Source organism: Anomalospiza imberbis, chromosome 38 (assembly GCF_031753505.1).
Source record: "Anomalospiza imberbis isolate Cuckoo-Finch-1a 21T00152 chromosome 38, ASM3175350v1, whole genome shotgun sequence".
Taxonomy (NCBI): domain Eukaryota; kingdom Metazoa; phylum Chordata; class Aves; order Passeriformes; family Viduidae; genus Anomalospiza; species Anomalospiza imberbis.
Window position 1 is genome coordinate 753,114 of NC_089718.1, and position 22,035 is coordinate 775,148.

The 22,035-nt window shown below is 55.1% G+C and overlaps 1 pseudogene; it reads left to right on the forward strand.

Annotated features, from left to right (window-relative positions):
• The first annotated feature begins 363 nt into the window (after positions 1-363).
• Positions 364-5,702, forward strand: LOC137464204 (zinc finger protein 551-like; annotated as a pseudogene).
• Positions 5,703-22,035: the final 16,333 nt, after the last annotated feature.

Genomic DNA, 22,035 nt, shown 5'->3' on the forward strand with positions numbered 1-22,035 from the left:
CCCCAGAGCGCCTCTGCCTTTCAAGGACAATCTCGTCCCCGCTCTTTCTCCTCCCCGCCTTGCTTTGCCTCTGCCCTGTGCTCTTGGGGCTGCTCGGAACCACAACACCAAAGGGGAGGGAGCAGGGACAGGGAACTCCTGGGAGGCATTTTTAAGGGCTGAATCTTGGTGTTTGGGAGGTTTTTATGGAGCCCAGGTGGCCGGGGACTTCTAGAGATGGACTTGGGCAGAAGGACCTTCAAACTCACTGTGCTCATCCCTTGTTTTTCCCAAACCAGGATTTCCCATTTGCAGCCCCTGGGAAGCTGCGAGGAAGAGGACGCCCCTCTCCTTGTCCTTCCTCCCCCAGAGCAGGAGCTGAGGATGGAGAGCAGGGAGGACAAATCCCCGCGGCAGAACCTCGTGGAAGAGGCCATTTTGAGTGGCTCCATGGCGCAAGAACCCAACGGGGAGGAAAAGCCCTGGAGATGCCACACGAGGAGGGGCTGCAAACACAGAACGCGGGGGTCTGAGGAGGAAAGACCTACCCTGGGCCGGAGAGACGCCTGGAGATCGAGGCAGAGCTTGCAGCTGGTGGTCAGTGAGCAGGTTGATGATGGGGAGAAGCTCTACGAGTGCTCAGAGTGTGGGAAGAGCTTCAAGTGAAGCTCCGAGCTGATCCTGCACCAGAGGACCCACACTGGGGAGAGGCCCTACGAGTGTTCCAAATGTGGGAAGGGGTTTCAGACCAGCTCCCATCTCCTCCAGCACTATGAGATTCACACGGAGGAGAGGCCCTTCTGCTGCCCCGACTGCGGGAAGGGATTCAAGCACAACTCCACCCTCATCACTCACCGGCGCATCCACACCGGGGAGAGGCCCTACGAGTGTCCCCAGTGTGGGAAGAGCTTCCCCAGCAGCTCTCCCTTGACCAGACACCAGCGGAGGCACCGGTAAGGGAAGCCCTGCGAGTGCCCCGAGTGCGGGAAGAGCTTCGTGCGCTGCTCCAGCTCCATCCCCACTGCAGGAACCACGCTGGGCACAGCCCTGGTGACCCACATTCCCTGTGATCCATGCTGGAAACACACCTGGCTGCTTTTCCTCTTTTGTTGACCTTAACTTTTTTCTTTTCTCAATCTCTCTGCACTCCAAAAACCAAGAGGTATTGCTCTTTCACCTCAAAATCACCCACCTGCCACTGAAAACCACGCAATTTCAACCCATAAAGGCTCAAACCCACTTCAAATTGCTTGTTCCCACCTCAAAAAAACTCAATCCCACGCCAAACTCCCTCGATTCCACAGAAGCCAGGCTGGGATGGGGTTGGGAAGAGACTGGGGGAAGTGGGATCTCAATTTGGAGAGCTGAGATGGGGATTGTGTGGGGCTGGGTGGCTGGGATGTATTTGACAGCAAATAAAACTTCCAGACTTACTGATTTCTTTGCGGTTCATTTTCAGTCCGTGGCAGTTCTGTTTGCAGAGCGCCGCCTCACAGAGTGTCCCCTCACAGTTCCCGCCCTCGGCCTGGCCCCGCCCCTTTCCCCTCACGGTTCCCGCCCTTGGCCTGGCCCCGCCCCTTTCCCCTCACGGTTCCCGCCCTTGGCCTGGCCCCGCCCCTTTCCCCTCACGGTTCCCGCCCTTTCCCCGCCCCTTTCCCCTCACGGTTCCCGCCCTTTCCCCGCCCCTTTCCCCTCACGGTTCGGCCTTCGGGAACGGGGGAGGAGGAGGAGGGAGGGAGGAAGAGGCGCAGCGGCAGCCGGGAGCAGCCGGAGAAGAGCAGAGAAGGAATCGCGGGGCCCTGGCGCTGCCTGAAGTCGCCGCAGCCCCGGGAGCATCGCCCCCATCCCGCAGGTGCCCGGGGAGGGGGAGCTCGGCCCAAATATCCCGGGGGGTGCCTGGGTTTGGGGTTTTTTGGGGGGATGTTTGGAGCTGGCAGGGCTCCAAAGCCGAGCCGCAGCTGGCCCTCGGGGGGACATCGGGGGTCCCCGGGAGGTGTTTTTGGGGGCTCCCGGGGCCGGCAGTGGCTGCTCCCAGAATGAGCCCAGTCGGCACTCCCAGTATGAGCCCAGTCACTCCCAGTATAATCCCAGTCCCTCCCAGTCCTTCCCTAGGATGATGCAATTTGCTGCCAGCCCGGTCCCAGTTGCTCCCAGTTCCTCCCACTCTCATCCAGTCTGTTGCCAGTTCTCCCAGTTGCCCCTAGCATAGTCCTAGTCACTCCCAGTATGATCCCTGTCTCTCCCACTTGCCCCCAGCGTGTTCCCAGTTCCCCCAGCACATTCCCAGGCTGGTCCCAGTCACCACCCAGATGGTCTCAGACCCTCCCAGTATACACCAGTTGTCTTGAACATTCTCACAGTCATTGCCAGGCACTCCCAGTTACCTCAGCATGGTGGACTTGCCTCCAGTTTTATCCCAGTTGCTACCAGGTCCTCTAAATATGTCCCCAGTTAGTCCCAGCATGGGCCGGGTCGCTCCCAGTAACCCCCAGTCCGGGTCCAATCACACCCACTCTAATCCCAGTATGATTGTAGCCACTCCCACTCTGATCCCAGTCACTCCCAGTCTGATGCCAGTGCCCCCAGTGTGATCCCAGTTGCTCTCTGTCAATGCCAGCATGACCCTAGTAGCCTCCAGTATGATCCCAGTCTCCATCAGTGCAGTCACAGTCTGCCCCGGCATAGCAATATGATCCCAGTATGATGTCAGTACAAAGCCAGTACAGTCCCAGTCACTCCCAGTATGATCTCAGCATGATCCCAGTAGAGCCCAGTCCCTGCCAGTGCTGCCACTCCTGGCATCCCCCAGCCCTCTGTGCGTTCCCCCCTCCCGGATGTCCCCAGAGGAGCCCCAAGGGCTGGCAGTGCCCAGGCAGGGTCCCCAGCAAGGCCCAGTTTGGATGTGCAGCCCCCAGTTTTCCCAGTTTGCCTCTCCTTTTGCCCGGGCCGGGTTCCCCCCTGGAACAGCGGGTGGGAGCAGCCGAGAGCCCCGCGCTGCCCATCCCGACCTGTCCCGGCTCCATCCCCGCTCCTGCCGCGGGCTGCCAGGGCTGCGGGAACGGGGCACCGAGGGTGTCGCTGCTCCTGGGGGAGGAGGAGGAGGAGGAGGAGGGAAGGGCAGGGATGAAGGAGGAGAAGGAGGTGGGCTTAGGGAGGAGGAGGAGGGCGGATGGAAATAGGAGGAGGAGGGGGGATAGAAGAGGAGGGATGGAAGGGGGTGGATGGAAGATGAGAAGGAGGTGGGGTTAGAGAGGAGGAGGAGGGGGGATGGAAGAGGAAGAACGGCAGGAAGAGGAAAAGGAGGGACAAAGGCGGATCAAGGACAGCAGGAGGGAGCAGGCGGTCCAGCCTTCCCTGAACTTGCAGCTCCCACCTGTGGGATCATCGCCCCCCATCCCGCAGGTGAGCTGGGACGGGGAGCTCGGCCCAGATATCCTGGGGGGTCCCTGGGTCGGGTTTTTCTGGGGGGATGTTTGGAGAATGAAGAACTGCAAAGCCGAGCGGAAAAGGCCCCTTGGGGGGACATTGGGGGTCCCGGTGGCGGCTGCCGGCAGAGGCAGTCTGGAGGAGCAGAGCCCTGTGTCCCCCAGGAGCCCAAAGTGGGGAGCCCAGCGAGGGGGGAGCGCCGCTATCGGCGGGACCCTCAAGAGCCTGGAGAGGGGCAGGGGGGACTCCTTGGAGCCCCTGCAGCCCCAAGCAGAGAGGAAGGGCAGAAGGGAGCCCGGGAGCCCAAAAAGCCCCGGCAGCCCTAAATGGGGAGAGCCAAGAGGGGGGAGCTTTTGGGATTGCTGGGACTGCCAGCAGCCTGGGGAGGGTGGGCAGCGAGGAGAAGGGGGACCCCCAATCCAAGCGTGACCCCCAGCAGCTGGGACAGGGGGGAGCCCCGAACACCAAAGGGGAGGGAGCAGGGACAGGGAACTCCTGGGAGGCTTTTTCAGGGTTGAATCTTGGTGTTTGGGAGGTTTTTATGGAGCCCAGGTGGCCGGGGACTTCCAGAGATGGACTTGGGCAGAGGGACCTTCAAACTCACTGTGCTCATCCCTTGTTTTTCTCAAACCAGGATTTCCCATTCCCAACCCGTGGGAGGCTGTGAGGAAGAGGATGACTCTGTCCTTGTCCTTCCTCCCCCAGAGCAGGAGCTGAGGATGGAGAGCAGGGAGGACAAATCCCTGTGGCAGAACCTTGTGGAAGGGACGGTTTTGAGCGGCTCCACAGCGCAGGAACCCAACGGGGAGGAAAAGCCCCGGAGATGCCGCACGAGGAGGGGCTGCAAACGCAGATCAGGGGGATCTGAGGAGGAAAGACCCACCCTGGGCCGGGGAGGCGGACAGAGATCTAGCCAGACCTCGGAGCTGGTGGTCCATGAGCAGCTCCAGGATGGGGAGAAGCCCCACAAGTGCTCGGAATGTGGGAAGAGCTTCAGGTGGAGCTCTGAGCTGATCAAGCACCAGAGGATCCACACTGGGGAGAGGCCCTACGAGTGTGGGGAGTGTGGGAAGGGCTTCAGGCAGAGTTCCCACCTGATCCAGCACTGGAGGACCCACACTGGGGAGAGGCCCCATGAGTGTAGGGAGTGCCGGAAGAGGTTTCAGACCAATTCCAGTCTCCTCGGGCACCAGTGCAAGCACACAGAGGAGAGGCCATTCCGCTGCCCTGACTGCGGGCAGGGCTTCAGGCACAACACCAATCTTGTGAGGCACCGGCGCATCCACACTGGGGAGAGGCCCCACGAGTGTGGGGAGTGTGGGAAGAGCTTCAGGAGGAGTTCCCACCTGATCCAGCACCAGAACATCCACGCTGGGGAACGGCCCTACGAGTGTGGGGAGTGTGGGAAGAGCTTCAGGCAGCGTGCTGCCCTGAGCAGGCACCAGAAGATCCACACTGGGGAGAGGCCCTGTGAGTGTTCCAAATGTGGGAAGGGATTTGGGATCAGCTCCCATCTCCTCCTGCACTATCTGGTTCACACGGAGGAGAGGCCCTTCTGCTGCCCCGACTGCGGGAAGGGATTCAAGCACAACTCCACCCTTGTCACCCACCGGCGCATCCACACCGGGGAGAGGCCCTACGAGTGTCCCCAGTGTGGGAAGAGCTTCTCCAAGTGCTCTCACTTGACCAGACACCAACGGAGGCGCCGGTAAGGGAAGCCCTGTGAGTGCCCCGAGTGCGGGAAGAGCTTCGTGCGCTGCTCCAGCTCCATCCCCACTGCAGGACCCACGCTGGGCACAGCCCTGGTGACCCACATTCCCTGTGATCCATGATGGAAACACACCTGGCTGCTTTTCCTTTTGCTTTGGCCTTAATTTTTTTTCTGATTCATCCTTATCCCTTAAAAATAGCTAAAACAGGGTTAAATGGAGGAAATTGATCAAAAATATCTGAAGTCCCACCATTTCACAGGTGTTTGAGGGGGAATTGAGGGTTTGGGGACACATTCTGTGTGGGGTGCCCCTGTTGCTAAGAGGCAGGAGTTTGATCTCACCCTTCTTGTGTTGCTGATAACTCCTCCCTTGACCCAAACCCTAACTCCACCCCTGGGATACCCTGTACAAACCCCACGGCCCTGCCTTTGCCCTGTCTTTTGGGGGTAAGAAATGGATTCTGGAGCTTTCTGGAACCAAGACCTCTCTCGTTTGTTCCCGGCACCGGCAGCTGCACCCTCCCTGGACACCATGAACTCTGGAGAATGGGGGCAGCCAGTGAGGACACGTCCTGGATTGCAGGATAAGTGTTGTCTTGGTTCGGAATGGGAGGAAATTCAGGGAAGTGACGCAAAGCTTTTTGTGTAACGGACAGTCTGTTGAACCACTGAGAAGATGGACACGTCTCTGTGAAGCACACATGTTAAAGGCTAAAAAATCTGGGAACTGTCTCTCCTGGTCGGTGAGGAGGTGGCGGGCCCTGGTCCCGGCCCCGTCTCGGCCAGGCCGGGCCGGGTGGTCCTGCTGCGGGCCGAGCCCCTTTCCCCCTCCCTGGGCCGCTCGCCGGCCCCCCATCGGCTCCGGTCCTGCTGGGCCGGGCTCCAGCAGCTGCCGGGCAGGAAGGCGAGGGAGGCTGCAGGGCCGGCGCGGCTGTGAAGATCTTGCCGTCAGGCCCACTGCCCCCAGCGCGTCTGGGAGCAGAGACCCCTGCGGCCGTGCAGAAAACCAAAGACCAGCCATGAGGCCGATCCTGAGACAGCCCAGCCGCAGTTACCGCCACAGGTTACCGGCGGGTCAGGTGGGCCTCAGGCAGGATGTTAAGCCTTTCCGTGCTTCGATCCTCCCTCGAGTGAGAGAAAAGAACAAGATGCAAGCATGTAAAGGAACAGCATGAAGACATTGAGGTCAGTGAGGAGGAAGTTAAGTCCCCGATGGGAGGGGTGAGGAGAGTTGTTTTTGGAGCTGAAATCCTCTTGTAAGCTATGGAGAAAAGATTCTTTTTTTTCCTTATAACGCATGAAACTACGGGGAGAGGAAAGTGTTCAAATTGATATCGAGCAAGGGCCTCCATGCTGAGATAAGCAGATGTTGAAATAGTTGTGATCCCATGAAAAGTTTGAACTGAGGAAGAGAGGAGAGTAGTCCTGTGTTTTCCGGAGAAGAAGAAGAAGATTTCTGTTCCCAGGGATGAAGAGGATTTTAGAGATAGATAATGAGAACTTCTGCCTTTGAACAGCTCATCTTTAAAACAATACCCCATAAGTGGGCATGGCCCACTGACAAGCTGTGGGAAGGCTTGTGGAAATGGGAAGGATTTCACGATGGCAGGGTTCCCCAGGCAGCTGCTCTTTGTGACGAAACTGAGAGCCACGAGAGAACTGTTTTTTCCTCTTGTGGAGAAGTCTCCATAACCTCAACAAGAGGGACTTCTCTCCCTCAGTGAACTGAAGGAAGACCATTTTAGAGGTGGTAAACTGACTGGAAATCTTAGGTTTGGTTTTTTACATTGTCAGTGGGAGAGAAGAAGTGGGGGAGGGGAAGTGTTCTGAAGGGTTTGTTTCGATTCTTACTTTTTTTCTTTTAGTTACTTTAAATACAATTTTCTTTATAGCCTTTTAAAGTTTTGAGCCTGCTTTACCTTTCTCCTAATCCTATCTCACAGCAGGAAGTGAGTGTATTGGTGATTGGCCAACACCAAACCCGCCACATTCTTTGGTGCGTTGGCCAGGAAAATCTCAAACTGGGGAAATCTTAAACAGGCAAACCAAAACCACCACACCTCCCAAATTCTGTATATCCAAGGATTACTCCAAACAAAAGTAGCCAGGGCAGACAGGTCAGGCTGGCCCTGTCCTCTGGTGATTTTCTGAGACTATGGGCTGAATGTTTTCAATTGCAAACACCTCGGAGAGGGCCCAGAGATCTCCCAAGGTGGTGTTTGGAGGCCTCGGGCACAGGACCACTGTACAGGGACAAAGGAGCTCTGTGCTCAGTGGGGTGGAGACTGAGGACAGTGGAGGAGAGCCATGAGAGTGTTTAAAGAGTGGTTTCAGAGATGGTGGATCCTTTTGACATAGTGGAAAACAGGCTGAGAAAGAAAGCATTAATGCCAAGGGCAGCTGGGGAGGCCCAGACTGGGCACCAGGAGAAAGGAATTTCCCTCCCAGGGCAGGGCTGTGGTGCAACACGTTCCCAGAAGGAGCCTGGAGCAGCCCAAGGCTTTGTGTGGCCAGGCAGGGGCAGGCAGGAGGCAGAGCTGTCAGCAAAGGAAGGGGCCAGCGAGGTGGGGCAGCCGGGGGATGACGACAGCCTGCAGGGACAGAGGCCAGGGCAGGGACACCGTAGGACAGCCTGGGCTGCACAGGGCACAGGGATGTGCAGCAGCTGCAAGGCCCTGACAGAGCCAACCTGTGCAGCCCTTTGGCCGTGGCTGCTGGCCCTGGGCCTGAGGCCACGAGGGGACAAGTGACCCTTGCAGCCCTGGGGCCTCATGGCCTCCTTGTCCCTGCTCAGCAGCCTGGCAGGGGCCGCCCCATGGTCCTGCCCTTGGCACGGCACATCCCCACATGGCAGTGCCCATCCCGGGAAGAGCCCTGAGCAAGGAGGGAGGGACAGGATCTGCCTTGCCAGGGGCTGGGGCTCAGGCCTTGGCCCTTTGCATTCCTGAAACACATCCAGGTTTGCTCAGCACCAGAGACACCTTTGCCTTGCTTGTCCCCAGCTGTCATCAGTGCCCCCAGTGTTCTGCTCTAGCTGGAACCTGGGGACACTTTCTCAGTTGTGTCCCTCACAGGGATCTATTTACAGTACAAGAAACTTCAGTATTTTAATCTCACTTTGAGTTCCTGAGAAGTGTTTTGAGCACACTCTGAGGGACTGAGTCTGATGCAAACAGCACCACGGCCCTAGAGGTCATTAAAGTCCTGGTGCTGTGTCTGTGCTGCTGAGCTGGGCCGGGCTCCTGGCCCAGAGGCAGCTCCTGGCAAGGGCAGCGCTGCAGAGGGACAGCTCTGGCCAGGAGCAGCTCCTGTGCACAGCCCAGCAGGGCTGGGGCACTGCCAGGGCACCCCAGGGACACGAGCAGGGCACAGACCGAGCTCACAGGGGCTCAGCACCGGCAGGGGCTGTGGGGTGTCCCAGAGGGGGCTGTGTCACAGCGGCTGTGACATCACAGGGGCTGTGTGACATCACAGGGGCTGTGTGACATCACAGGGGCTGTGTGAGGTCACTGGGGAGGTCACTCCACCCCTGCCCCCTCCCAGTTCCCCCAGAGAAGTCCAACGCTGCTCGTGCACAGCGGGGTCCCCTGTCCCCCCGGGTCCCCTGGCCCCCAGTGCCGCAGCCTCCCCCAGAGGATGTTCCACGAGATCGACCCCAGAGCCTGACACGGGGACGGGGTTGGGGACGTGGGGGGTGGGACAGGGGGACAGGGACCCCCCAGCAGCCTCACCGTGTCCCCCAGGACCAGAGCCTGGGCAAGGGCTCCTTCACCCTGGTATAGACACATATTATAATATTGGCTTTTTGCAAATATTAAAATGGATTTTATATGTGTGATGTTCAAATACCTTTGTTCCAAAGATATCATTTTTATTTCTGTTGTTAATTGAACTTAGATACAGTAGCTAAATAGCTGATAGAAGTATGCCTGTGTTAAAATGCCTGCTTGGATGGGATAACATCCAATGAACACAGGATGAGCACACCTGTACAGATCTGCCAACCATCAGCACTCACCATCTGAAGGCAGTGCGGACCAAGGCCCGAACTGGAAGGGATAAAGAGAAGGAGCAAACCCCAGCCAAGGAACACGCATGCTCTGAAAAGGCAGACCCAAGGAGGGGCCATGTGAAATAGCTCCTGGAAAATGTAAACTCGTTGATGGATATGCATAAGGGGCTATGAATATGCAACAGGCTGGTGTAAGGGAAAAGGTATTTAAGGGGGATCCCCGAAGGTAACAGGGTGGTCTTGGCTGAGTGCCAAGATGCACCCTGCCATAAATAACCTTTGCTCCATGGTCCTTGTCTCCCATTGTCCTTTATTGAACTTTTTACATTTTCACAGGAGAGTGAACGTGTTTTTCACATGGGCTACACATGCTTATACACAATTCTAGGAGGACTAGTATATTTTTACTACAATGATTAGGTTAATCATCACAAACAAACTTATACATTTTGCAACATGTCTTGCTCATAGAAGTCGATTCAATCTTCTTTCTTGATTCAGTCTTCTTGCAGTCTTCAAAGCTCTGTTTGTTCTTGCCAAGGCATTCTGAATATCAAATCTGTTATGCCAATCAGGTCCAAAGTTCATCAACTCACTGCTGTCCTGGCAGCATGGCTGTGTCTCCGCAAGGAGGGAAACACTGACCGAGAGGATTACAGTAAGGTGAAGGTAGCCTCAGCCTCCCGTGACCGAGCTGCCGGGTATGATCTGTCAGATCACCTTGAAGGAGCCTCTAGTATGAATGCCCAGGGAAGAAAGGATAACCAGGGCTAGAGGGGCCCTGCCTCGAGCCAGGGAGAGGCACGGGAAAACCGGATCTTTGGTCAGTGTGGATCCGATGGCCTGGCACATCAGAGCCACAGAAATATGAAACCTTAGCTAGCACTGGAGCGCAGTGTACCCTGATACCATCGGGACATGGGGGGGCAGAACCTGTTTCCATTGCTGGGGTGACGGGGGGATCACAGCAATTGACCCTGCTGGGAGCTGAGGTGAGCCTGACTGGGAAGGAGTGGCAGAAACATCCTATAGTGAGCGGCCCAGAGGCCCCGTGTATTCTGGGCATAGACTTCCTCCAGAACGGCAATTACAAAGACCCAAAGGGACTCGGGTGGGCTTTTGGCACAGCTGCTGTAGAGGCAGAGCACATGAAGCAATTGAACACCTTGCCTGGACTGTCAGAGCACCCATCTGCAGTAGGACTCCTGAGGGTGGAAGAGCAGCAAGTGCCAATTGCCGCCTCGACAGTGCACCGCCGGCAGTATCGGACAAATCGGGATCCCGTGATCCCCATCCACAGAATGATCCGTGAGTTGGAGAGCCAAGGGGTGGTCGGTAAGGCCCACTCACCCTTCCACAGCCCCCCTTGGCCTGTGCCCAAGTCTGACAGAGAATGGAGATTGGCTGTGGACTATCGTGGCCTGAATGAAGTGACTCCACCGCTGAGCGCTGCTGTGCCGGACATGCTGGAACTCCAGCACGAGCTGGAGTCCAAGGCAGCAAAGTGGTACGCCACTGCTGACATTGCTAACGTGTTTTTCTCCATTCCCCTGGCAGCAGAATGCAGGCCTCAGTTTGCTTTCACCTGGAGGGGCGTGCAGTACACCTGGAACCGACTGCCCCAGGGGTGGAAGCACAGCCCCACCATCTGCCATGGACTGATCCAGGCTGCACTGGGAAAGGGTGAAGCTCCAGAAGCCCTGCAGTTCATCGATGGCATCATTGTGTGGGGGAACACAGCAATGGAAGTATTTGAGAAAGGAGAGAGGATCGTCCAGATTCTGCTGGAAGCTGGCTTTGCCATCAAGAGCAGCAAAGTCAAGGGACCTGCTTGAGAGATCCAGTTCCTGGGGGTAAAGTGGCAAGACGGACGGCGTCAGATTCCAACTGAGGTCATCAACAAGATCACAGCGATGTCTCCACCCACCAACAAGAAGGAAACACGAGCTTTCCTAGGCACCATAGGTTTTTGGAGAATGCACATTTCTGAGTAAAACCAGACTGTGAGTCCTGTCTACCTGTCTAACCCAAAGGAAAACCGATTTCCACTGGGGCCCTGAACAACAACAAGCCTTTGCCCACATCAAGCAGGAGATCACTCATGCAGTAGCCCTTGGCGCAGTCAGGACAGGACCAGAGGTGGGGAATGTGCTCTAGTCCACAGCCAGGAACAATGGCTTGTCCTGGAGCCGTTGGCAGAAGGTGCCTGGGGAGACTCGAGGCCGACCACTGGGGTTCTGGATCCCAGGCTACAGAGGGTCCGAAGCCAAGTACACTCCCATGGAGAAGGGAATCTTGGCCGCCCATGAAGGAGCTCAAGCTGCCTTGGGGGTGATTGGCACGGAAGCACAACTCCTCCTGGCACCCCGACTGCCTGTGCTGGGTGGATGTTTAAAGGAAAGGTTCCCACATCCTGCCACACCACCGATGCCCTAACCTACCTCCTTCTCCTCCTGCATCCCTGCCCTTCCCTCCTCCTCCTCCTCCTCCCCCAGGAGCAGCGACACCCTCGGTGCCCCGTTCCCGCAGCCCTGGCAGCCCGCGGCAGGAGCGGGGATGGAGCCGGGACAGGTCGGGATGGGCAGCGCGGGGCTCTCGGCTGCTCCCACCCGCTGTTCCAGGGGGGAACCCGGCCCGGGCAAAAGGAGAGGCAAACTGGGAAAACTGGGGGCTGCACATCCAAACTGGGCCTTGCTGGGGACCCTGCCTGGGCACTGCCAGCCCTTGGGGCTCCTCTGGGGACATCCGGGAGGGGGGAACGCACAGAGGGCTGGGGGATGCCAGGAGTGGCAGCACTGGCAGGGACTGGGCTCTACTGGGATCATGCTGAGATCTTACTGGGAGTGACTGGGACTGTACTGGCTTTGTACTGACATCATACTGGGATCATATTGCTATGCCGGGGCAGACTGTGACTGCACTGATGGAGACTGGGATCATACTGGAGGCTACTAGGGTCATGCTGGCATTGACAGAGAGCAACTGGGATCACACTGGGGGCACTGGCATCAGACTGGGAGTGACTGGGATCAGAGTGGGAGTGGCTACAATCATACTGGGATTAGAGTGGGTGTGATTGGACCCGGACTGGGGGTTACTGGGAGCGACCCGGCCCATGCTGGGACTAACTGGGGACATATTTAGAGGACCTGGTAGCAACTGGGATAAAACTGGAGGCAAGTCCACCATGCTGAGGAAACTGGGAGTGCCTGGCAATGACTGTGAGAATGTTCAAGGCAACTGGTGTATACTGGGAGGGTCTGAGACCATCTGGGTGGTGACTGGGACCAGCCTGGGAATGTGCTGGGGGAACTGGGAACACGCTGGGGGCAAGTGGGAGAGACAGGGATTATACTGGGAGTGACTAGGACTATGCTAGGGGCAACTGGGAGAACTGGCAACAGACTGGATGAGAGTGGGAGGAACTGGGAGCAACTGGGACCGGGCTGGCAGCAAATTGCATCATCCTAGGGAAGGACTGGGAGGGACTGGGATTATACTGGGAGTGACTGGGCTCATACTGGGAGTGCCGACTGGGCTCATTCTGGGAGCAGCCACTGCCGGCCCCGGGAGCCCCCAAAAACACCTCCCGGGGACCCCCGATGTCCCCCCGAGGGCCAGCTGCGGCTCGGCTTTGGAGCCCTGCCAGCTCCAAACATCCCCCCAAAAAACCCCAAACCCAGGCACCCCCCGGGATATTTGGGCCGAGCTCCCCCTCCCCGGGCACCTGCGGGATGGGGGCGATGCTCCCGGGGCTGCGGCGACTTCAGGCAGCGCCAGGGCCCCGCGATTCCTTCTCTGCTCTTCTCCGGCTGCTCCCGGCTGCCGCTGCGCCTCTTCCTCCCTCCCTCCTCCTCCTCCCCCGTTCCCGAAGGCCGAACCGTGAGGGGAAAGGGGCGGGGAAAGGGCGGGAACCGTGAGGGGAAAGGGGCGGGGCCAGGCCAAGGGCGGGAACTGTGAGGGGACACTCTGTGAGGCGGCGCTCTGCAAACAGAACTGCCACGGATTGAAAATGAACCCCAAAGAAATCAGTAAGTCTGGAAGTTTTATTTGCTATCAAATACATCCCAGCCACCCAGCCCCACACAATCCCCATCTCAGCTCTCCAAACTGGGATCCCACTTCCCCCAATCTCCTCCCAACCCCATCCCAGCCTGGCTTCTGTGGAATCGAGTGAGTTTGGCATGGGATTGAGTTTTTTGAGGTGGGAACAAGCAATTTGAAGTGGGTTTGAGCCTTTATGGGTTGAAATTGCGTGGTTTTCAGTGGCATGTGAGTGGTTTTGAGGAGAAAGATCGCTTACTCTTGGTTTTTGGAGTGCAAAGAGATTGAGAAAAGAAAAAAGTTAAGGTCAACAAAAGAGGAAAAGCAGCCAGGTGTGTTCCCAGCATGGATCACAGGAATGTGGGTCACCAGGGCTGTGCCCAGCGTGGTTCCTGCAGTGGGGATGGAGCTGGAGCAGTGCACGAAGCTCTTCCCGCACTCGGGGCACTCGCAGGGCTTCCCTTACCGGTGCCTCCGCTGGTGTCTGGTCAAGGGAGAGCTGCTGGAGAAGCTCTTCCCACACTGGGGACACTCGTAGGGCCTCTCCCCGGTGTGGATGCGCCCGTGGGTGATGAGGGTGGAGTTGTGCTTGAATCCCTTCCCGCAGTCGGGGCAGCAGAAGGGCCTCTCCTCCGTGTGAATCTCATAGTGCTGGAGGAGATGGGAGCTGGTCTGAAACCCCTTCCCACATTTGGAACACTCGTAGGGCCTCTCCCCAGTGTGGGTCCTCTGGTGCAGGATCAGCTCGGAGCTTCACTTGAAGCTCTTCCCACACTCTGAGCACTCGTAGAGCTTCTCCCCATCATCAACCTGCTCATTGACCACCAGCTGCAAGCTCTGCCTCGATCTCCAGGCGTCTCTCCGGCCCAGGGTGGGTCTTTCCTCCTCAGACCCCCGCATTCTGCGTTTGCAGCCCCTCCTCGTGTGGCATCTCCAGGGCTTTTCCTCCCTGTTGGGTTCTTGCGCCGTGGAGCCGCTCAAAATGGCCTCTTCCACGAGGATCTGCCACGGGGATTTGTCCTCCCTGCTCTCCATCCTCACCTCCTGCTCTGGGGGAGGAAGGACAAGGAGAGGGGCGTCCTCTTCCTCGCAGCTTCCCAGGGGCTGCAAATGGGAAATCCTGGTTTGGGAAAAACAAGGGATGAGCACAGTGAGTTTGAAGGTCCTTCTGCCCAAGTCCATCTCTAGAAGTCCCCAGCCACCTGGGCTCCATAAAAACCTCCCAAACACCAAGATTCAGCCCTGAAAAAGCCTCCCAGGAGTTCCCCGTCCCTGCTCCCTCCCCTTTGGTGTTCAGGGTTCCGAGCAGCCCCAAGAGCACAGGGCAGAGGCAAAGCAAGGCGGGGAGGAGAAAGAGCGGGGACGAGATTGCCCTTGAAAGGCAGAGGCGCTCTGGGGCCCGCTCCTGGCCAGGGAGCCGGCCCAGAGCCGTCCCTTGCTTGCCGGGGCCTTGAGGGGCAGCTGTCCAGCTGGGCCAAGGTGTGCCAGCAGCTCCAGCCGTGCTGGGGAGCCTTGCCAGCTCTGGGCCCTGCTGTGCAGGAGGGTCCCAGGGTGCCACTGGCAGCTGGGGGCTTCAGCCACTCCTCTCTCCAAAGGTGCTCCTGCCCATCTTCAGAAGACGAGCCTAACAACTCAGGCAGAGAGAACTCGAGCCCTGTTCCCAGCTCTTCACTTCTCTCCCCATCTGCCCTGCCGCAGCTGCAGCACCATCTTGAGCCCTTCCCAAAACTCACCCTCCACAAGGAGACCCTCTGCCCCGGAGCCCCCTGGTCCTGTTCCCCAACCACGACTGAAGGTGGGCAGGGCCTGTCTGCCAGGGCAGGGCTGGGCCCACATTTTCCCTTCAAATAAAGAAATAAGAGTTGTCAGAGATATGTCCAGGTGGTGCCAGCAGCAAAACCCACCCGGCAGCAGCACTGGCTGAGCTCCATGGCCAGGAGCAGCCGTGGATGCCCACGGTGAGGGCAGGCAGGAGCCAGGCAGGGGCCGCTGTGAGCAGCAGCAGGGCCCCGAGGGGCTGGGGGAGCCCATGCTGAGCGTCCCTGGGCTGAGGGCACATTTCCTCCAGTGGGATCATCTGGGCCTGGACTTCATGAGGCACACAGGGATGTTTTGGGGTCTCTGCTGAGGTGTGCAGGGATCCCTCATGAGGTACACAGGGATGTTTTGGTGTCTCTGCTGAGGTGTGCAGGGATCCCTCATGAGCTGTGCGTCAGGGTAAATGTGAGGGGTTTTTTACTCTTCTCAGCACAGCAAAGGGACACTTGGCCAAGGTTTTGCAGGGCTGGGAGAAAGCCTCTTGCAAACCCTTGGGCCCAGAAGGCTGCGGGCACAGCGGGCGGGCAGAGCCCGTCCCCTGGGGCCAGGCCGGGCTGCTCAGGCCGGGCCAGGCCAGGCGAGGGCCCCGGCAGGGAAGGGCTGCGGCCCCGGGCTCTGATGAGGCTGCTGAGCTCCGCCCTGGTCCTGAGCTGCAGCCCAAGACATTTACAGCCAGGGCCGTGCCCTGGGGCACAGGAGGCACCGGGGCTGCAGCTGAGGCCGCGCCCTCTCGCACTGAAGGGGGCTGGCTCTGTTCCTTGGGAGGATGCAGAGCCTTGTGCCTCGGCCTGATGGGGCAAAAATCCCCCCAACATCCCTCTGTTTGCAAAAAGAAAGGCTCAGTGCTCATTAATAGGAAAAGCTGTGTGGGTGGCCTGCAGCTCCTGTTCTTTTGTTGCCTGGGCCCCAGTCAATGTCAGCAGACAATAGAAAGGATTTGCTGAGGAATGATCTTGGATCAAGCCAAACATTTACAGGCAGGGCAGTCCATTTGTATAGATGGGGGCACACTCTGGGGTGCAGCTAAGGCCATGAGGTCACAGCAGGCTCTGGGTGTTATGAATCAGCACAAGAGCTATCTGTGCCAATCAATGAAATTTATTGATTACAGTATATGTATGAAAGCGGAAGCAAAGCAGCGCTGGACGGCAGGCGAGTCAGCGCTCCGCCAACTGCCGCGCGATTCACTTGAGTCCGTCCCCTTTTATCCTGTCGTCTTTCCGGGTACGCGTCAGTATGATCTGCGCCTGCGCCCCCTGTTGCTAGGTGGTCGTTCCTCTGCCTCTTGGTGGTCGCAGGACGAAGGCGCCTCTTCTTCCTCGCGGTTATCCTTGAAACCTGGGGATTTCTCAAGCACATACCATTGCAGCATAGGTCCGCCCACATGCCTTTGCGGTTACACATTTACAGAACAAACTGACCTCAGTCTGTTTCTTATCTCAGCCTGTTTCTTGAAACATCTCGGTACGAACAAAAAGGTCATTTTTTACAATTCCCCCCCCTTTTTCTTTTTAACCTTCTTTTTGTTCGTTAAAGCGGGTTAGTTCTTTCCTGCTAAGTTCTAAGTAATCTTCACCCGCCTCCCCCGTAAGGGGTTCATATTTAGTACGAATCATCAGCAAATGGGCTGCTTCTAAACGGCTCTTCACTACGGCTACTGCTTTATTAAAAATACAGGGGCCAAAGGTTAACGCCAAAATCAGTAAAATCACAGGTCCTGCAATTGTTGATAAGAGAGTTGTGAGCCAAGGGGAGTGAGTAAACCAGGTCTCGTACCAGCTTTGCTGGGACTCCCTCTCGTTCTTCCTTTGTTCGATTTGCTTGCGTAGCTCTGCCATAGTATCTATTACAATACCAGTGTGATCTGCGTACGTACAACATTCTTCCCGCAGGGCCACGCATAGGCCCCCTTGTTGTAAAAACAGTAGATCTAATCCCCTCCTGTTCTGTAGCACAACCTCAGATAATGATCTGACTGATTTTACCAGCCCATCTATTGCCTTCTCTATTCTGCTTAAATCCTCGTCTACTGAGATGCGCAAATTTCTCATACCTTGCTGTTGATTTACCAGGGAGGCTACTCCGGTCCCAATCCCAGCTCCCCCAACGCTTAGCAATACAGCTACAGTGAGAACCGTCAAGGGCTCTCTTTTTACTAGGTGGTGCTCAGGAGTTATCTGATGTTCTAATACATAGTCCCTGGGGTGGTATGATATGCGGGGGACTATTAGTACTTGTATACAATAGTCCGAACTCTCATTGAAATGGTCTATGGACAAACAAGGGGTAACTCCGAGGGTGTTACATACCCACTTGGTATTGGGTGCAGGTAAAAGCCATTTGGCTGTTTTATTACCCCCTCTAATGCTGGTTGTTGTGTTGCATAAATGCTGCATATCTACAGGCACTTTTCCCACACATCTCCCTTTCCCGCTTACTTGTGCTAAGGTTACTCCTGGGGTCTTATCTTCTTTCCCTTGTTTCCACAAGCATTCTCTAGGGTTTGTTCCATTAACTCTTCTAGCTTTGGCGGAATTTCCTATGGCCTCATAAAAGGGAGGGTTTATCATATAGCAGAGCCAGCACCCCTCGGTGAGATTTGGATAGGTATGATTTAGGACAGTAAAGGTGGCTTGCATTACTTCCCACAATGCCGTATATTTTTTAGTAGGCACCTGCTGACCTGAACCAGTAGTGTTCTCAAAGGTACTCCCCGAACTTTCGTTACCACCTGAATATGTTTCATTAACGCCTAATTTTCCATTTATTGCTGGGTTCGGACCCACCGGGCTGGGATCATGGGGAATCGGCTCCTTTTTTATCTGGATTAAATTTCCCAAGTCTGTTCCCTCTTGCCAATGTCTAATTCCCCAAGTTTTTCCTACCAACCATCCCACGTCATCAGGTTGGGTGACATTGAAATAGAAATGCGTGCAGTTTCCCCAACACTGGTCAACCGTCCCTACACAACCAGGAATCCATGCCGCAGGCTTCTTACATCCGAAAGGGCCATAACTGACCTTCAAGTACTTGTCAGGTCCTCCTCCTGGGGTAAACCCAAATGCTATGGTTTCACATCCCCAATAGGCACAGTAATAATGCCCTGGCCAATGACAGTACGCCTTCCCTGGGTTTGAAGCCGGGCACATATAGAACGATGTTATATTCAAAAGCTTCCCACAAGAGGGAGCTCGGGTCATGTTGCATACTCCTGCAACAAAGTTCGGTGCCCCGGAAGAAATGATAGATTGTAGTTCATGTAGGGTGTCATGAGTCTCCCACCTGCTTAAAGTCCATTTAAAAGGTTCATGCGATTTACAAGCACAAACATGCCATCTTAAGAGCAATATAACTAACTGCAGAGCTAGGTGGAATCCTTTGTAGGATATGGTCATTGGTGACATTAGCTTCTTATTTTCCCTCAAATTCTCTCTTGTGCTATCTCTCTGTGAGCCCGGTCGGATTTCTATTATACAGGTCGACATTCTCCACTGGATAGAGGGGCATTTCTTTTCCCCACCGTGAGGTATCCCTCTGTCCTGCCTGTCAACTTGGTTGCTACAAGCTACAGGGTAAACCATCTTCTCGACAGCAGGGATATTCTTCAGGGGTTATGCCTTCCCTCTTCCACTTGTATCTTCGAGTATTCCAATTATGCTCTCTTAATTGTGGGATGTCACACCTGAGCTCTTTAAAGAGCTTCCGACACTTGACTATTACTATGTCGGTTAGGAACGGCCCCGAGGGTTCGTTGGAGTGATAGCAATGAAAGTCAGGATTTATTCCTTTTGTATAAATTTCCCACCAGGCAGGGGTACCTGCCTTTAATTCCCGGTTGGCTACTTTCCAATTTAGTACCTCCTGAGTGACTTTACGCTGCACCCTCCAGCAACGCTGACACACGCTTTTAGGAGCCCTTCCCCTCCTACAATGGGTCCACCACCGCTCGTTACAAATTTTGCAAATAAAGCATACAAACGGATAACAATTACAGTCTAGCCAACTACATTTCACTCTAATGTCGTCTTGATTGGCGTGACTCTCTCCAGTCCAAGGTTCCCCTCGGTTCTCTAGTCTTACAGGCCTATAATAAGGTTGATTTGCTAAATCTTCTAAATATTTACAATAACCTGGAGCTTCGGAGTCTCCAATGAGCCACTTCTGCAAATCCCAATTGTCCCCCACCCAAAGGTCCTCAAAACCCGCAAGGTCCATCAAAGCTGTGAGTCCTCCCTCCGTAAGGTAAGCTTCAAATCTCCTGGTCTCCCTTTAACTCTCCAGTCCTTCCTTTGCTGGGATCCAGGTTCGAACTGGGTAGGATCCACTGGTCCTTTAATTCGGCTGGCATGCGTCCATCCTTTTTCTGCTGTTCGGACTGCCGAATCAGTGGTAATTAGGACGAGGTATGGTCCTTCCCACTTCGGAGTAAGTGAATCGTCCCTCCAGCCTCGGACAAGGACCCAATCGCCAGGTTGTACCTGATGTAATACAAGATCTAGTGGTGGTCTTTGAGCCCACATTCCTTTTTCCCATAATTGTTGTTTATATTTCATTAGTATGCTTAAATATTTATTGATGCTTTGATCTGCAATATTCGGATTGGTATGAACTCGTTCAAGGGAATAGGGCATCCCGTATAGCATTTCAAATGGAGATACCCCCACATCAGCCCGTGGCTGAGTTCTAATATTTAGCAATGCTAATGGAAGACACTTTACCCATGACATCTTAGTTTCCAATACTAGCTTAGTCAGTTGCTTTTTAATTTCCCCATTCATCCTTTCTACTCTTCCCGAACTTTGGGGGTGCCAAGGAGTGTGTTGTTCCCATCTTATACCCAGGGTGTCTGCCAGTAATTGTGTTATCTTTGAGGTGAAGTGGGGGCCTTTATCGGAGTCTATGGTCTGGGGAACTCCATATCGGGGTACTATTTCTTCTAATAAGATTCTAGTTACTGTTCGGGCTGTTTCCTTCGCCGTGGGGAACGCCTCCACATAGTGGGTTAAGTGGTCTATTATAACCAGAAGATACTTTACTCTCCCAACCCGAGGAAGTTCGGTGAAATCCACCTGCAGGTGCGCAAAGGGCATCTTTGCCACCGGCCTCCCTCCCAGAGGCAATTTCCTTAAATTTCTCCTATTTACCCGCAAACAAGTTGGACACCCCCTGGTGATGTTCTTTGCCAGGTCATGAAGACCTATGGTCATATATTGAGTGGCAAAGTGGTCTACGAGCCCTTGAGCACACCAGTGCGTTTTCTGATGCATTTTGTTGAGCATTTGTCGAGCCACTGCCTTCGGCAAGACTTCTCTACCATCATTCAATTGCCATTTTCCTGATATCTCTTTTATTCCCAACTTTTCGAACCTGTCTTGTTCTTCTTTAGTAAACACAAGCTTTTCTTGATAAGCTACTCCCAAATCTCCTGTGGCTTCCCCTGGATTTTTCTGTTTTTCCTTTCTTAAGATGAATATCTGTAGTGCAGCTCTTTTGGCCTCCTGGTCTGCTGCATTATTGCCCCTGCTCCGGTAGTCCATCCCCCGCTGATGTCCCTTAAGGTGGACTATGGCTATTCTAGTGGGGCCCCTCAAGGCTTTTAGGAGGTCCACTATTAGCCTTTGATGCACTAAGTCTTTCCCTTGTGAGTTCATTAAGCCCCTTTCTTCCCACAGTTTCCCAAATGTATGCACTATTCCATACCCATATTTAGAGTCTGTATATATAGTGCCCTCTTTATCTTTTAGTAATTCTAGGGCTCTCAATATTGCATATAATTCACAGGCTTGGGCAGACCAGGATTTATCTAAGGCACCAGATTCAATTATTTTCAAATTCGGCCCTCCCACTATAGCATATCCCGATTTTCTCTGGCCTTCGATTACCCTAGAGGAACCATCCACAAACAACCTCTCTCCCCCCTCCCTGGCCTATCTCTCCCTTCCATCCCCTTCGGAGGGACCCGCTTCTGTTTCTCGTCTCCCTTCCTGCTTTCACGTACCGCAGCAACCATCATTCTAACCTGTCTTTTGTGTCCTTCCTCCTCTCTCTGGACATACACTTTCTGGGCCTCCCGGAGTAGCTCGGATAGGTCTCTTTCCTGCCAGTCTTCCAATTTCTGCAACTTTTTCCTAATATCATCCCAGGATTTCGACACAAACTGCACCTTGAGAATGGCCTGTCCTGCCGGTTCATCCAACTTTAATCCTGAATAGAGTTGGAGACTCTTTCTCAATCGCTCTAGCCATTCCGTAGGTGTCTCATCCTTCTTTTGCCTATCATTAAATGCCTTATTAATATTCTGGCCCCTTGGAACCGATTCCCGAATCCCGTCGATTAAAATGGTTCGGAAATGCTGCATATTAGCCCTGTGGGCTGCATTTTGATTATCCCAGTTAGGATTCTGGAGGGGCCATTTGGTATCTGCTGGGTCATTAGCATGTCCCGGTGCGGCATCCCAAACTCTCATCCCTGCGGTTCTAATCATATTCCTCTCCTCTGCCGTAAATAGAATGTTTAAAATGGACTGCATCTCCCCCCAAGTATACATATTCGGACCCAAAAACTGATCTACTCTTTCAGCCACTCCCAGGGGGTCTTCTAGCAAACTTCCCATTTCTTTCTTGGAAATCTCTTTCCCTCCCCATATTTCTACACAGTAATGTATCATTTTTACCTTATCTTTCCCTGGAGTTCCAGGGAAGTGTTCCCAATTATTCAGCATGAACCCTAAGGGACTATCCTTAGGAATTGGGGGAAGCTTTACCCCCGCCGGGGAGGGGGATTTACTCTTTCCCTGCCCCATATCCTCCAGAGTGCCTTCAGTCACTCAACAACACAATCGCTTCCCCTGGTTCGTGACCCGGGCCCTCGCGGGCTTAGGGAAATGCACTACTAAGGGTCCTCACTCACCTGGGGAGTCCGACTGTCAGCTCCCCTCTCACACAACTCACACACTCGCCGCACTCCGGGATCCCACCCCCGCCCGAACGGATTCCGTTATGCGTTATCCGTTCGCGTCCTGCGTCTTCGTCCGGACTTTGTGCAC